Genomic DNA, 17,880 nt, shown 5'->3' with positions numbered 1-17,880 from the left:
AGGATTGGCTTCTTGAGAATTGGCCAAACTGGAATTTCTCAAGGTGTTTTGTAGGTGTTCTCTTCTGAAGAAGGTATTGACTCTGTACATTAATAGTGAGCATAGTTCTTCCTTGGCTTTTACCAGCCAGGGGTGGATCCATTTTACAGGTTGTGACTAATATTTTGGGGACTTCTTGAGGTTTGGCATGTGTGATAGGGCCAAACTCAGGAAGGGGTGGATAATGAAGCCTGGTCAGGGATAGTTTTTTCCCCCCAGTTTCCTCCCTATGTAGTCAGTTGCTCTTATCAGTCAAGTATACTAACAGCTCTTCACTGCAGTCAATGCCTGGGGTGGCTAGGCTATGCAATCAGGTTTGATTACCAGTTGCTCTAGGTGAAATAGCTCTGCTGATCATGATTCTGCCATGATGATCGCAGAAGAGTAAAGGACTTATTTTGCCTCCTTTACTGCAGTGGCTTAGAACTGAAAGTATTGTTTGTGCTGCTGGCAGAGGGATTCAGCAGGGTTTGGTTGGCAAATTAAGTTGTTCCTGCCTTGTCTGGCAAAAATAACTGTCTTTGAACTATTTGCCTGTGGCCTGTAGCTTGCAAACTTTATTCTCCTTCTTAAATTCCAATCTCACTGTGACTTGCACCACCAACAGCTGCTGGTCCTAAGTTTGTAATGCTCTAAAAGTGGTTATACAGCCTTCTCGGGCATGGCTGGAAATTTAAAGCAGTGTTTGGTTTTCTGGCAAAAATAATTGCTTTGGAATTACCTAACTGCAGGTGTTCAGACAGAGGTAGAATAATCTTCTAATCTATTGGATCGATTCAGATCATGTCCCTTGACCTCCATTCCAGACATCACTAGATGTGTGTTTTCTTTATTGGCTGGAGTAGTTTATGGTTGCTGGTTTCAGTTAATATTTTGTTTTAATGGCATTGGAGTTTATTTTTAAAAGAAAGATTTTAACCAGAATAGCTACTGAAGTCAGTGGACAGTGACCCCTGTTACGTGAGAGGAATATTAACCTTTGGTAACACTACCCACTGTCATGTGACTCTTACCAGCACTCCTCATATGTTACATCTTTATAGTGTTTGGTGATACTGTGCATGAATAATTGGCCTAGACCAAGCAGAGTTAAACGAGCACAGATGCTGTGCATCCCTAAATCTGTCAGGCTAGTCAGAAGCTTTGGAGTCTCTACCACAGACCACCGCTATTCCCCCCTCTTCCTGCTCACCTGGGAGCAAAGCCCTCAACAAAAGATCCAGCTTCGCATCCAGAAAGAGGAACAGGCTGGGTGATCATCCTGGAGAACACAACTGTCCAAATAATTCTTAAATACTAAGACCTCTCAATAGGACTATCAGCTGGAAATATCCTTTGGTTCACACGGATGTGTGCAGCGCTTATATCGGCATTAGCAGAGACGCTCTCAAACTAACATTGTATCATCTCCTCAGCATAGCCACTTTTTAGCTACTTGAATATTTCTATGACACCATTCTTAATTTTAAGATAATATAGGTGACATAACTTTCAGCACTTCTTGAAGGACTTTTTAAAGTCACTCAGTTGGCCCCTTATAGTTGATTTCAGTGATGTAGGTATCTGGATGGTTTTCTCATGGCATAGCTGCTAACAAAACTCTCACCTGGGTAATGATGGGAGGCTTCAGCCCCATGCTTGTGTCTAATAGCACTGCATTTGATTCATTAGGACATTTTGGTTCCTGTAGTTCACTGGATCTAACACAGATTCTCCAGTTCCCTAATCTATTCCTAGAGGCATCAAGTTTTCACTGTCTCCTGTATCTATTGATAGCTGGGATGTCTCAGATCTTTCAAATAAGTCTTGATTTCCCCTAACTTCTCATTATCCAGTTGCACAGCATCTAATCATGGCTCTGCTGTGTCGGTAACAACTCTTGCTGTTTTCCTGTCGGTGACAGCTGTTCCTAAGTGGGCTGATTGTCTGACTGTCAGCCTGGAGAGTAGTTTTGTATGGCTGCTATAGCACCACTTGTTAATTTTGCCTATTTCTAGTTGTATGTGTAAGTCCAGGACTTGTGTAGATCTCAGTAAGTGAGGTCTTGTGGGGAGTGAAATCCTTGTTTGTGCACTGGCCTCCGTGCTAGGGAAGCCAATCTTTCTAATGATGTAATTCAAACTCTAGAGAGGATCATAGATACAGATCCTAACATGGAGTTTTATTGCCATGTTTAAATTTCTCCAAGAGGTTTTTTCCCCTTTACTGTGAAGCAAGGAGGTTTGGGGATAATATAGATTTTCTTATTCTAAGTCAGTCTGATGTTCAGTGATAGAAGGGAGCAACTGTGTCTGTCATTCTTTACATTGTCACAAGAAGGACCAAATTGGAAAACAGGAGGGCAGTACTCTTCCAACTTCCACACACAAAATGAGCTCCACCATTATGAACTCCAAAATATAGCTGTTACAATATGTTGTGCAGTTATTCAAAAAATGATTGTATGCGTTGGTTGGCTCCCCAATATGGCCATGGGTTTTACTAGCCTTTATCCCATACCCCCTCTCGCACCTCAACCCCCTGTCCCAACCCTGAGCCCCCTCCCAAACCCTAAATCCCTCCCAGAACCCCCACCCACACCCCAACCCCCTGCCCCAGTCCTGAGTCCACTCCTGCACTCCAAACCCCTTGGCCCCAGCCCAGAGCCCCCTCCTACACCCCAAACCCCCCAGCCCCACCCCAGAGCCCGCACTCCCAGCCAGAGCCCTCACCCCATCCTGCACCCCAACCCCCTGCCCCAGCCCAAAGCCCCCTCCCTCACCCTGAACCCCTCATTTCTGACCCCACCCCGGAGCCTAGGGGAAGCCCTGAGCTTCCATGCCCCCGCATGGGGCTGTGTATGTCCCAAGACTGATTTTTTCTTTGCATCATTGGATCCTGATAGAAAAAAAAAAGTTTCCCCACCCCTGCCATAAAGAGTTGCGGGATTTTAATCTTGTCTTTGCTAGGTTCTGCAGGTCATCATGCAGCGGGATCCTCATATTTGCATTGGTATGGTTAAGAAAGCGAGCTGTCTGAGCAGCTCTTCTAATCTGTGGAGGCTGGATGCACGATAGGATGGGGAACCAGTTGACTGAAGTTGATTTGAGCATCCCTGACACTATGTGCATTACATTCTTGAGCTGAGCGTCAAGGAGTTTAGAGTAACTGCTGTGAGACTACACTAGTGCACAATATTCAGCTGCAGAATATACTAAGGCAATTGTTGTTTGTCATAAGGTCTGTGAACTGGAACCCCCATGATGTTCCAGCCAATTTTCTGATAATCAGGACAGGAGACCTGACCTTATCGCAGGTATTCTCAAGGCGTTGAAAGGTCAAACTCTGGTCCAGTGTAATGCCAAGATACTTTGGATTAGACTTGTGGCTGACGCTTTCACCGCAGAACTGCACATCAAGTTTGGTATGAGCCATTTTATTGTTAAAATGGAAAGTGGTTACCATGTCTAACTGATTTAGGAGCTTAAATCTGAGATACAGGCACCTAAATTAGTTAGCTGAGCACAGGAAAACGTAAATACCTTTAAAAATCCAGGCCTAAGTCCCTGATGCTTAATTATAAAGGTTAATATGTGACCATGAGTTCCAAACAGGCCCCCAGCTTCAATCTTTTAGTTCCAGAATCATGTACTTCCTGCCTCTTGTACTGACAGCTGATGCTTGGTATGAACTCAGAATGGTGAGTCCTGGTCTCTGGATCTGTTGCTGTTCTGATCAGGGCTCCTCTGCTAGGTCTAAACCACTCTTCCAGCCTGGATGCAGGTCTACCTGACCGGCTCCCTGGGCCATTACCCTCTCCTGGGTTCAGGCTGCCTTTGGGCCTCCTGCCTCCAGCAGCCACAGCAGTAACACTTATGCCTCATCCATGTGGCTCTTCTCTTGAGCACCAACCCTGTTCCAGCTGATTGTCCGCAGGGCTGAGCTCCTTTTCTAGATCCCTGAGTGATGTATTTAAACAGACCTAACCCTGAGTGCTAGGTTGATGGGAGAATTCTCTGTCAGCATAAGTAGTATCTTCCCTTAAAACGCTGCAGTGGTGCTGCTGTAGCACTTCAGTGTAGACAAGCCTTATTCTGGAGAACAAGAGAGTAGTTTCAGTCAGATGCAAGTACTCACCACTATACCAGCTATTTCCAAGCTCTGGTGTGCAAGACATTTGTACGTTGGTAGAGCCTAGCATGATGGGCCAGCTGGAATGACCTCTAGGTATTACTGTGATATAAGCCAGGATGGGCAGGGATGGTGTCCCTAGCCTCTGTTTGCCAGAAGCTGGGAATGGGTGACAGGGGATGGATCACTTGATGATTATCTGTTCTGTTCATTCCCTCTGAAGCACCTGGCATTGGCCACTGTCGGAAGACAGGATACCGGGCTAGATGGATCTTTGGTCTGACCCAGTATGGCCATTCTTGTGTTTTATGTTTAAGTGTTAAAAAAAACAGTTATAAAAGTAGTAATAATAAAGTTTGTCAAATTCAAATAAGTCTTCTCCAAAGTTTGTCCATTGTTTTTTCTAGAATTTCATAACGCTCCAACTAATCTTTTTAAAATAGATACATGTATCACAATGGGCTCGACTATCCAGGAAAGATGCTAACATTTGTATTTGGAGAGAGCAAATTTGATAAAGTATCCTATATGAAATAAGTAGGATTTTTTATTATTATTATATGCATATGCTGAAAGGTAAAAATATTCATTGCCACAGAAGGAAATTTAGACTGGTTTTCAAAATATGGTAGCTTTAATGAAAATAATTAGGTGCACTTTGCTTCCAGCTTCCTTTGGTATATTAAAGGAAGAGCATGGAAATAAAGATATTAACATGTTAATGTTTTTGTTGAAGTATGTGTATACAAAACACATTCCTTCATACATTATTTAACATTTAAATTGCAAAAATGTAGAGAAGTTTAATAAGTTGGCTGCATGTTTTTGTCTTAACATAATTTTCCACACATTTTAAATGAAGCTATAAAGAGTCACTACCTTTAGCAATATTTATAATGGTCTTACATCTGAGGAACCTAAATCATAGCATCCTGAAAATATTACGAGTAACATGGCATTAAGCGCAATGATTATTTCTGTCTTAATCAAAATGTGATGCGTTGAGAATTTGAGCAAAACTATGATGAAAAACCATAAAAGTGCCCAGTGAAGGAGGGGGAAGGCAAGTTGATTAATCATAAATTGGCTGTTGAAATATACTGTCCGTATATGGTAAACTATGCCTGGCAATCTGTTTTATTTCTCTTCAACTTATTCTGGCCAGTGCATTTTATTGCGCTCCCAGGTGTCAGAGCTCAGACTCCAGCCTGAGTAGGAACATCTACACTATTTTTAGCCCCATAGCACAAATAGGTTGGCCACTAATGCATCCCCAGGATACTAGACATTCTGGTACTTCTGGGAATGATGTGGGGCCTGCCCCCATCGGCATGACCTCACATGCACAGTGCATGCAAGATCATGCCCCATAGAGGAAGTCATTTTGAGCAGCACACCACCCTGCCCTGCCAGCATGACCAGTGCAGATCACTCTTCAAAATGGCATCTTCCATGCCTGATACCAGATGTAACCGTGGTGCTGGAGGGGCCATGCTGAGAATGCTAACTCAGGGCAGACTGCAAGAATTAGGGCAGACAATTCCCAAGACTGGTGATTTATTCTACAATTAGATTCACCAGGCCAGTAACAAAACCACTTCTGTAATACCATGCCGGTTAATCAGAAGTCAGATACAGTCCTCTTTAGGCAATCCATCCTTTGGCTCCCATCTAGACAGCCATGTCTAATATAGTGAGGAGTTATTGAAAACCTTATTCCACATACTTAAAATTCTACCAATCCCAAAGGACAAGACACATTTCCCACCGGGTCAATGAATATTTCAGACCTCACCCAAATACACACTTATAGCCAATCCTTATAAATAAAATCTAAGGTTTATTAATAAAAGAAACAAAATAAGTTATATGGTGATTAGCTCCTCCTGCAGTGGGAGCCCCTAACATTTGGCAAATGATCAATGGGTGTGAGTGACTGTGCTGGGCTGTCCCCCGACAGGAACTTTGGTTGAAATTTGACTAAAAGTCACAGCCTGGTTAAAACCCATACCACATGTCTTTGCCTTCTTCCGCACAGCAAGCACACCAATAGATACACCCATAGTTGTGGTGAGTGCTGGACTGATAGTAGGAAGTTTACTCCAGCTCTGAGAGATTTGGAATATTTCAGGATGGGCTTGGAGAAATCAGACCTGCCTTTTAAATTTATTCTAAATGGATGATGACTGCAATAAAAATATTCTTTTACAGCCACTTTAGAGTTGAGGGCAAGTGCATAACGCTTCTAGGGGAATTCTGAGTGCACCATTAGTTCTGGCTTTTTTAAAAAAGAAAAATTTGTGGATATCTTTTGACTGTCATGAGCCTTGGGAAAGCAAGACTTTTGAGGGGGAAATGTAGGTATTAGAGAATTGATCCTGCACCACTTAAGTCTATAGAAGTTTTGCCATTGACTTCAATGGCATTGCGCGTGGGCTCTAGCTCCTCAGCTTGCTGTAGGGAGTGGGGAAGTGGATACCCTAAACAGAGACTAAGGCAGAATTCCAAGTTTCACATCTGACTATAGACCATCAATAAGACTCTCTTGCTAATCTCAAACTAGCGCTTTCTTTGAGAAAACCAGCTATTTCAGTATCAAAGACACTCGGGGCAAAATTCACCCCTCTGATTCACACTGCAGTTCTCTTATTGATTTCAAAGGGAATACTGCCTGTGGGCAAGAGTATAGAATATGCAAATACACTGCAGGCCAGAGAAAAATTGACTTTAAATATAAATTAAGGCATATCTCCTCAACAATCTACCCTTACTCCAGATATGTGGCCACTGCCAGTAGTATGCAGTAAAAGTTAAAAAAAAAAAAAAAAAAGAGTCACCCTGCTAAAATGGGTGCAAACATACTGAGGTGGTGGGGAGGGTCATGTAAATTACTTGCAAGTCTTTTTCTTTTTGTGTACTTAGGCTGACATCTCTTTGATACAATACAGTCCATTACCCATGCCAGAGTAGGGATGGCAGTGATGAACAAGCATTGTGCAATTTGGATGTTCTTTTCAGAGTTTGTGTTTTGATAATTAGGCTGGAAGAACTGCAGTAATATGTCAGAGGTTGAGGCACATTTAGGATGAAGAGTTGGGATGGTTCTTTATGTACCTGAAGTGGCTCCTCCATCCCTAATTATGGGAAGTACCTTGAAAAAAAACCAGTAATTACTTCAGTTCTTTTTTCCCTTAGTTCTAAAACTCCTGACCCATCTGCCGTACAAGATGGCAACAGTTTTGCTAAAGAACCTGTTCACGGGTTAGTCTTTATTACTGTGTGTGCATTTCCAATCTATGCGGCGAGGGGAAATAGTGACCTTTATAAAAGAAAATGGACACTTGAAAATGAAGGGGGTAAATAAAGGAAAAAAATCTAGGCAAACCCTGGGACACATCAAAATACTCCCATAACTGGAATTAGGGTAGGAAGGAACAGTCCCCAAAGCAGGAACAGAGGACCCGCACCAGGTGGTCATTGAGCCACATCTGCTCATCATGCCCGTACAGGACACAGGTTCCCTGCACCAGATCAGTGCAGAGCCACAGCCTCACCAACCCAATTTTGACCAGTTTTCAATCCGCAGAACTCCAGACATAGAGATCCCCTTCCCGCCCTGTCGTTGGAGAGCCTGCCCCAAAGAGTGTCCCATGGCTGAAAGAACAACTCACTGATCCAGAAGGGCCCAAAGAAAACCCAACAGAAAGGCTGCCTTGAAGATTGCAGCTTCACTTCCTAAAACATAGACCTGAGGAAGAACCTCAGTGAATTATAGAATCATGGAACCACAGGGTTAGACGGGATCTCAAGGGTCATCTCATCTAACCCCTGCCAAGATGCAGGATTTGCTCTGCCTAAAAATTGCCTTTGGACTGGCAATGTCACAGGCTTCCTGACATTGCACCATTCCCAGAAGCCCAGGCCCTATCCTCCCACATCCCGTGGATCATGAACCCGCAATAGCGATCCAGATGACCTGGAAGAAAGGCTACCTCAGATAACTGGTTATAGTAAGATCATGAACCACCATATTTGGGGTTCTGGTAAAGGTCAGGCTCTGGGTAGACCCTCACCCCCACTCCCCCACGCTGTTCAAATGCAAGTGTGTAAGCTAAAAAGAAATGTGTTGCAAATGCTCCCCTGACCATGGACACAGGTTCTAGATTCCACAAGGCCACCAGCAACTATTCTGGCACTTCCTTGGCTTCCACAGCTAGTCCCATAGGGCAGTAAGCAGCCCCTCATGGGCATGGCCTACATCCTAAGGCAGTCAGGATTTCCCACTAGGGCTGTACTTGGGCCATGTTACCCTGTCCTCCCTAGGAATTCCCAGCCCCCACCGCCCTAGCGCCCCAAGCCTCACAGGGTAGGGGAGGCAGCCCTTACCTTGGCCCAGGACTTGGCCCATGAGCAGCTCCGCATGAGGCAGCACAGCAGGGAACCACTCTGAGGTAAAGCATCCTGGCATGATCCAACCAGCTCACACAGCTGCCGACCCTCCCTACAGCAGCAGGCAGAGCCCAGAGAGGCTACCTCACTGCTGCCCCCATCTGGGCAAGAAGGAGGGAGATTGGATTGACTTACGGAGACCAGCAAACAGGAAGTGGCTCTTATCATGGATCCAGATCTCAAGCCAAATCTGATGAAACCTCAAACATACCCCAGAAGTCTCAAGGGAGCTGTCCTGCCCTTTTTGCCCCTCCCATCGTCGGCCCCACCAAAACAAACCCCATGCTAGGCTCAGGACCCTCTTCAGGAAGTTGTTATTCAAGATTCGTGTCGCGGAGGGAAGGAGAGAAGCCATAGGTTGGCTGCTCCTTCAAAAAGAGGATGAAGGAGGAGCTGCACAGCAGTCCTGGTGCGGTTTCTTCAGTTTTCAGGATAGGAGAAGGAAAAGGAAGCAGAGTGATGTGGCAGCTGTTTTAAGTGGCTTATGGACATAGGGAGAGAGTCTGTGAATGACTGGCCATCTGGGAGTGGATTGGTGTGCTCATGTGAGTGCAAGTGGGCGACTGGATTCAAATCGGTAGGTGTGTTTATCAGTGAGTGAATGTATGCGTGTGTATGGGTGTGTGTGGTTGTATGTGGTTCATATGTGAGGGTGAACGGTTGAGTGCACGAGTAGGCATGGTGTTTGTAGAGGAGTCCATCCTTCAGTGTGTGTGTTTATGTGAGCCTGTCAGTGAGTTAGGGGGTATGTTTTATCTATTTATTACAATAATTTGAAAGCTGCAGTATATAAAAATGACTGTATTCCCCTACCATTCCTATCTCATTTTCCTTCTTAGGCCCCAGTCCTACTGCTCAGTCCATATGGGTGCCAGAAATCAGGCTCCTAAATCCACATTGGACAGATAAGGAAATTATCTGATTTTCTGAGCACCTGCCAGTTCCTTGGACTTCAGATCAAGCCCCTGGTGAGTGTAGCAGAATGGGAAGAAGAATTCATGAGTGTGGAAGAAAGGTGGAGAATCCTAAAAAGTCTTCATTAACGCACAAAAGTCTACAGACCCTCTGAAAAGATAATGTAAGGAACAAGAAGTTGCCAGTGTAGTTGCAGAGACTGACTGCTCAAAGATGTGAGTGAAAAAGTGTCTGTACAATAATTAATTAAGCTTTAAAACATCCCTCTGAGGTAAGTAAGTATTATTAAACAAGAATATACAGAATTAATTAAGGTTTGCAGGGAAAAGAAAGGGCAGAAAAAAGGAGAACGAATTAATGCTAGCCAAAGGGGCTGAGGATAAGACTTTTACAGACAGAATCCAGAGAGAAAGATATAATAGAGAGAAAGTATGGCCATTAATAATGGGGCTGTTATTGGAACTGATTGCCAATGCCTCCCTAAGGGAGGGCAAAGATGCCAGATTCTTTGAAAGAAGTAGTTGTTAGAACCTTGCTCAAGAAAGCATCTCTTTATGCTGACAAGGGCTCCAGGTATCATCTTATTTCAAGTCTTCCTTTATGGAGGGAGGAGGTAAGGTTGTTGTGATGTGGGCCCAGCTGGGATACCTAAACACTCTGGGACCACAACTGCTGTTGTCAATGCCACTCATTTACCACCAGGGTAAAGCTCGTTTGTGCAGCCTGTCATGAAGGCTGTGTGACGGGTTGGGTCATAGAACCCCCCTTGGGACTGCCACCTGATGTGCTGGGACTACCTCTGAGCCCATTTTCCCTGGCAGCTTGGGACTTCAGTACCTTGTCTTCATAGAATATCAGGGTTGGAAGGGACCTCAGGAGGTCAACTAGTCCAACCCCCTGCTCAAAGCAGGATCAATCCCCAATTAAATCATCCCAGCCAGGGCTTTGTCAAGCCTGACCTTAAAAACTTCTAACGAAGGAGATTCCACCACCTCCCTAGATAACGCATTGCAGTGTTTCACCACCCTCCTAGTGAAAAAGTTTCCTAATATCCAACCTAAATCTCCCCCACTGCAACTTGAGACCATTACTCCTTGTTCTGTCATCTGCTATCACTGAGAACAGTCTAGATCCATCCTCTTTGGAACCCCCTTTCAGGTAGTTGAAAGCAGCTATCAAATCCCCCCTCATTCTTCTCTTCCGTAGACTAAACATCCCCAGTTCCCTCAGCCTCTCCTCATAACTCATGTGTTCCAGTCCCCTAATCATTTTTGTTGCCCTCCCCTGGACTCTTTCCAATTTTTCCACATCCTTCTTGTAGTGTGGGGCCCAAAACTGGACACAGTACTCCAGATGAGGCCTCACCAATGTCGAATAGAGGGGAACGATAACGTCCCTCGATCTGCTGGCAATGCCCCTACTTATACATCCCAAAATGCCATTGGCCTTCTTGGCAACAAGGGCACACTGTTGCCAAGAAGTCATATCCAGCTTCTCATCCACTGTAACCCCTAGGTCCTTTTCTGCAGAACTGCTGCCTAGCCATTCGGTCCCTAGTCTGTAGCAGTGCATTGGATTCTTCCGTCCTAAGTGCAGGACTCTGCACTTGTCCTTGTTGAACCTCATCAGGTTTCTTTTGGCCCAATCCTCCAATTTGTCTTGTTGAGCCAGACACACCAGCCTGCTACAAACACAGGCCCAGGTCCGAACCACATCCCCCAAAAGCTGCAGGCTTAACTGAAGACAGCTTAAGTAGTGCTCCTGTCTCTAGCACCTAGATACCCAGTTCCCAATGGAATCCAAACCCCAAATAAATCTGTTTTACTCTGTATAAAGCTTATACAGGGTAAACTCATAAATTGTTCGCCCTCTATAATACTAATAGAGAGATATGCACAGCTGTTTGCTCCCCCAGGAATTAATTACTTGCTCTGGGTTAATTAATAAGTAAAAAGTGATTTTATTAAATATAAAAAGTAGGTTTTAAGTGGTTCCAAGTAATAACAGACAGAACAAAGTAAGTTACCAAGCAAAATAAAATAAAACACGCAAGTCTAAGCCTAATACAGTAGGAAACTAAATGCAGGTAAATCTCACCCTCAGAGATGTTCCAATAAGCTTCTTTGGCAGACTACACTCCTTCCTAGTCTGGGTCCAGCAATCACTCACAACCCCGTAGTTACTGTCCTTTGTTCCACTTTCTTCCAGGCATCTCTTTGGGGTGGAGAAGCTCTCTCTTGAGTCGTCTGAAGACAAAATGGAGGGGTTCCCAGGGCCTTATATAGTCTCTCTCTTGTGGGTGGAAACCCCTTGTGTTCTCCTGTGCAGAATCAAAGCTACAAGATGGAGTTTTGGAGTCACATGGGCAAGTCACATGTCCATGCATGACTCAGTTCTTTACAGGCTGATGCCATTGTTTACATGTTAGTTTGAACATTCCCAGGAAAGCTCAGATGTGGATTGGCGTCTCTCAATGTCCATTGTTAATTAAGTACTCCCAATTACTTGAATAATTACTCACACTATGTTGACCAAATCTGTCTTATGTGCTTCCTACAGCAAACACTTTAAATACAAGTATAGAGCCAACGCTCCTAACTTCAGATATAAAAGTGATACATGCATACAAATAGGATGAATATATTCAGTGTATGATAACCTTTGCAAAGATATGTTACATGGTACCTCTAGCATAAAACATATTCCAGTTATGTCATATTTACACTCATAAGCATATTTCTATAAAGCATTATGGGGTGCAATGTCACAGGCTGATCTAGGACCATGGAACTCATTAAGACAGGTTCTAGAATGGCAACAAACTATACCAGTTTCTCCTCCACTACTTTGACCTAGAACACAAGAATGGCCATACTTGGTCACACCAATGGTCCAATATCCTGTTTTCTGACAGTGGACAGTGTCAAATGCTGGCCTTCATTAATAAAATTACGTGGCACAACATACATAAGTAAAAGTTAAAACAATATTTTAAAAATCCAAATGGACTTTTCCCCTAGTGAGAGGAAGGGAGAAAACACGCACAACAAGCATTAATCACATTACATCCCTTCAAACATTACTGGAAGATACTCAAATACAATGGTGACAGATGTGGTTTAAGAGATTCAGTAAAACAGAATAGTGGACCTAACTCAGCCAAAGTCTTCTCTGATGTAATTCCAGTGATTCATTGGAATATTTTGCCCTCTACACATACCCCAGTGCAGCTCTCTTTGACATAAATGAGAGTCATGCTTGCATATCTGAGAGCCGAATCTTAACCAATGTGAAGTTAAATAGACTTCCCCCCCCCAAAAAAAAAAGCTTTCACATTTTAAGCCACTATAAACCAAGTTTTGATTTTCTTCTAGGTTTCTTTATAATTTAATTATCTGCAATAAGAAACAAAATAGTTGAAGTGTGTTACCTTTATTTCCAGGAATTTATGTTTATATCTAAAGAGAATTGGTCATCTCCACTTCACTCCCAATGGAAAGTTTGGAACAAAGAGATTGGTTGAAAAATTGATTTTCTCCCTGCAAAAAAAGTTTAGGACAAGATCTTTTGATTTGAAAATTTTTCATTTTTCCACAGGAAAATTTAAAAAAAAATGTTTTGTCAAAAGCAGTTAAGTATTCATGTGAAATCAATTGAAGAAAATTTCCCACAAATTACCTTCTTTTGATCAGCTTTATTCAACTTCCCACTAAAGCCATCAAAAATTGAATTTTTTCATTAAAAAAGTCATCCCTTTCTGTCAAAATTCAAAAATGTCAATGAGACGTGTCATCAAAACTTCAAGAGTCAGAGTTTCGACCCATTCTTCCCACCACTATTAAGAAGATCCTGCTTGACTGCTGCTGCTATGCTCTCCAACCCCTGTTCAAGCTGTCCTGTTTTTTCCCCCAAAAAATAATTCTATCATTTACACACCAGATGATAAGAAGTACTCACTATTTTTTTTTAATATCATAGATATACAAGCCAGGTTTGCCACTACCTAAATGCCCCCTCATGGCCAAGGGTTCTTCTGCATGCACTGCCTCTAGTAGCCCCCCTCTTATGGACCCCATAAGCACTGCAGAGAGCATTTGTCCTGATTTACCACATCCCTTTCTGGGGCTGGTTTGGTACTAAATACAGTCATTCCTAATCACAAAATAATTCAACAAAGTCCAAAATCATAAAATCTATCTGAAGCCAGGAGTTCCCAGCCCTCTCTCTACCTGGAGCTCAACCCTGTCTGTTCTCATTCTACCAGCCACACACCTACAGCTTCCTGCTGCCTTTTATATTAAATCAACTGATTCCCCTCAGGTGAAACTCCTCTTGTAATCAGGACCAACTTAGCCCCAGGCTCTCCAGCCCACAGACAGGCCACCCTGTTACATACATACGGATAGATATAAAACAGGAGTAATCAAAGAACTGCCTGGATATCATATGTAGCCCAGCAGAACAGTCAGCACTACAATAAGCATGTTCACATTTCTGGTCCTCTGAAAAGCCAAATGTGCAATTAACTCAGTGGTGGGCAACCTGCAGCCCACAGGCCGCATACAGCCCGTCAGGGTAATCCGCTGGTGGGCCACGAGACAGTTTGTTTACATTGATTGACCATCTGCAGGCACGGCCACCTGCAGCTCCCAGTGGCTGCAGTTCACCATTCCCGGCCAATGGGAGCTGCGGGAAGGGGTAGCCAGCCCTCACAGCAGGTTGCCCACCACTGAATTAACTGCTCCCAGCTGCTGCTTTTGTTGCCATGGGGACACATGGGGTGGGGAGGGGTCACAAAAAGTAGATAGTAAAGTATTTTCCATCCTAGAAGGCAGTATGGGTAAAATAACTACAAGAGACAAGCAAGTAAAGCCACAGTGGCCTGAGGCAGTGCAATGCGTCAATACGTAAGAAGAGAAAGTGCAGCAACAACCCTGGGTCCATTTGGACATCTCGAAAAGAATATACTGCTAGAGATCACTGTCTACATCCCATGAAAGAATGTTCTCTGCTCTTCTTGAAATATGGTTCAAGTCAATTTGTGCTGTGCTATCCATTTTAAATATTTTGTAAATCTGCAGAAACCTTAACAGTACAGAGCTCAACAGGAAAATTTGGCTGTTTTTGCACGGGGTCAATAGGTATTTTTATATTCACCAGTGTTGGAAATGCCATGTTTTACATACAGACAGGAAAGAATGGGGAGAAAGGTGGTGGTAAGCCACTTTTACGCCTTCCCCCATCCCACCACCAGTCTTAGGACAGCTCTACTCTACACTAGTTGATCACTGATCCAAGACACCATCTCAGAGCCAGGGCCTGCACAGTACACACCCATACATTGGTTGCTGGGACAAGGCTTGCCTAGGAGCTCTTACAATTGCCCATGCCACCTGGTATTCCCCCGTGCTGGTGGTTGGTTAAACCTATGCTCCTGCTGCTTTGTGCTGCCATAGTGACTCAAAGTAGTCAGAGCACAAACCAGGATCTCTCCCTAAGTGCACTCTACAAGTATATCTGAGGTGGGAAGCTGGTTTTAAGTTACATGGTCAGCCCTCAGGAAGATGGCTGCTCTAGCATTCAAAGACTGAAGCTAGTGAGTCTGCTGAAGAGCTGGGCACTTATCCAGTAGGGTATTTGGATTACAAATTAGTTTAACCCTAGATTTTAACATAAAATGGTCCCACTGAAGACACAAACCTTGTTATGTCTATTAAGTAATATGAAAAATACTGACTAGGGATCAGACACATAAGCTGGCAGTAACTTGAACCATGGCACATGAATTATGAAGATGTTTCCCCATTTCACTTCAGTTTTTAAAGTTTTTTTTTTTTAAATTTGGTAATGACTGTTCCTTCTGCAACTGTTATTATGCATGTCGTACAAAGTCCTGTATCAAATGACCCACGGTAGAGGGCATTGCGTCTGGCACCAAAGGGATGAAATATTAGTCTGTTTTTAAAGTGTTTGAATTTCTGTTTCATGAACTCAGATCACAATTTATTTGACGCAGTTTTTCAGCCAGTGTTCGTTAATCTGTCTGTGAGGGTTTGCAGTATGTTTACCAGCTGTTAGTGAAAACTAACAATAGTTTATGCTATTAGCTCATCCCTCACACAAACAAAATCTGTGGTTAGAGGTTTTCATTACACAAGCTCTAAAGTAAGTGAGTAACATTGCCATTTTGTCTGATTACAAGAAAGGATCTCATTCAACTCCCATTGAAATAAATGGACAGAGCCCTATCCACTTGAGTGAATCTGGATCAGGCCTCAAATGAGAAACCTGAGCTCCTGTGAAAGACGTCGGGAGGGGGGAATTTATTTGGGGGGCTGTTTTTGTTGTTCGTTTTCATTTGTTTTCTTTTTCCTCCTGTTTTTAAAATTTTATCATTTAAAACAAGAATGGGTAGGGCTAGCAGTGCAATATGGCTGCACGCTAATCCAGCTCCGATATTCCCATGGAACTGGATTGGGAATCCCTTATTCGCAGGAGTCGTTCCATTGAAGACAGATTGCTCATGTGAAATAAGTGTTCACCAGTGACAGTCAGGAGCCTGCCCTCAGAGTGTAACACACTAAAAACAGAGTGACACATGCTCTTCTTGACATGTTGGACTCAGGCAATATCAGGGTGATAAAATTTGACCTTGAAGAGTTGACATTGGGTTTTTTGATACCACTGCTCAGCACTAGTTATGCCTATAGAGCAATCCAAGGTGTGAATGCAGTTCAGGTAGACATACTTGTGTTAGCTTTAACATTGCTAAAAATATCTGTGCGGATGCAGGGGTGTGAGCTTCAGCAACGTGAGCACCCAAAGGTGAGTTCCAGGCAGGCTTGTACAACCCATGCTGCTGCATCTACACTGCTACTTTTAGCCATGCAACTGTGGGTAAAGCGAGTGTGGGTATGTCTACCTGAACTGCAATTACACCTTGGATTATGCCCACTGTGTGTGGAGCTTCTGGTGGGAGAGCTCAGTGGCTTTGAAGAGAGACACAGATTGAAAGGAGGACTCAGCAGCCCGAGGAAGGGAGAAGTACATAAAATGGGAATTGGGCTCAGTAGCTCTGAACAGAAAGTTATCTTGGTTTAGAGGAAGACTTTTTACACAGGAAGAGGGAGGAATATTGGCTGGGAGAAGAGCTCAATACCTAAAGAGACTCTGTCTTTTAGGCATTTGTAGTCCTATAATATTTCACCAGTCTACCTAAAAGTCAAGTAATAGCCTTGGAAATAGTTTATTCTTCAAGGAATTAAAAAAGGACAGAATCCAAGGAGCAAAGCACAGCAGAACATTTTCTACAAGTACATGCCAGTGGTTCATATCCAGGTGCCCCCCTCAAAGCGTTTTCAGGTGCAGTGGCTGAGTGGTTAAGGCAGTTGACGTAAAGTTGAAGGTGGGGGGATTGGCATCTCACTTGATCTCACACTGAAAGGCCACCTCCTGTTCACCTAACTGAAAAAATGGGTCCCTAATCCATGGGGTTAGGGCTGTCAAAGGTAGCTGGGCATGATGCCGGCCACATCACTCCTTTGTGTACTGTTAGCTATGAAAATGATGTGTGTTAACTGGATCCACTCAAAGAGCCAATGGCTCACAGGATCTTTGACATGTCTGTGAATAGGCCCAATGTGCACCAAATAAAGAAATGACTAAACAATTCATAACAAATAATTTATTCTGTGAATGTAGCCCCCTTCTCTGCTTGCAAGTTATCCAAGAACAGACTGTTTGAAATTTGTAGTTGTTTGACAGTTGTGCAAACAAATTTCAGCTTAATTTTTTCAAACTGTTTGCTACTAGTATTCATTTGGGAATTCAGTATTCTCAAATCAATTTTTGATCAGTGTGACCAGTCACCTAATTAGGTGCTCAGATGCCATGATGATAATTATTGTTTCTTTTCCCCAACTGGATGACCTAATATGAATATTAGGAGCAGCGTCTAAGGAAATCATTGTTCCATGGAGAGAGAGAGTGTGAGAGACAGCTTGAGATAAACAGGCATAGGGATTTTTTGAATATTTAAACCCTTTTCTTTTCCTCTTTTTCACAAGGAAGAGCATTACAAATGGTCCCCAATTGTAAAACATTTCTTTCTTTTCTGAGAGAAAGAGAGAGGCCTGCCAGCTGTATATATTATTAAAGACCACTTCGCATTTTTTATATTCACCTTTCTCATCACATTCACACAAACTAATCATGTTTGCATCTATAGATACAGTCCTATTTGCAAATAATTCTGGCATCTCTATCATATGATTAAATGCCTCAATACCAGGCTTTGACTGGGGGATTTAGGGAACAGATGTGTATTCTTCATCCCATATACAACATTGTTTCATCTTCACTGGTCTC

This window comes from Natator depressus, chromosome 1 (genome assembly GCF_965152275.1).
Source record: "Natator depressus isolate rNatDep1 chromosome 1, rNatDep2.hap1, whole genome shotgun sequence".
In the NCBI taxonomy this organism is placed as follows: domain Eukaryota; kingdom Metazoa; phylum Chordata; order Testudines; family Cheloniidae; genus Natator; species Natator depressus.
This window is presented reverse-complemented; position numbering follows the sequence as displayed.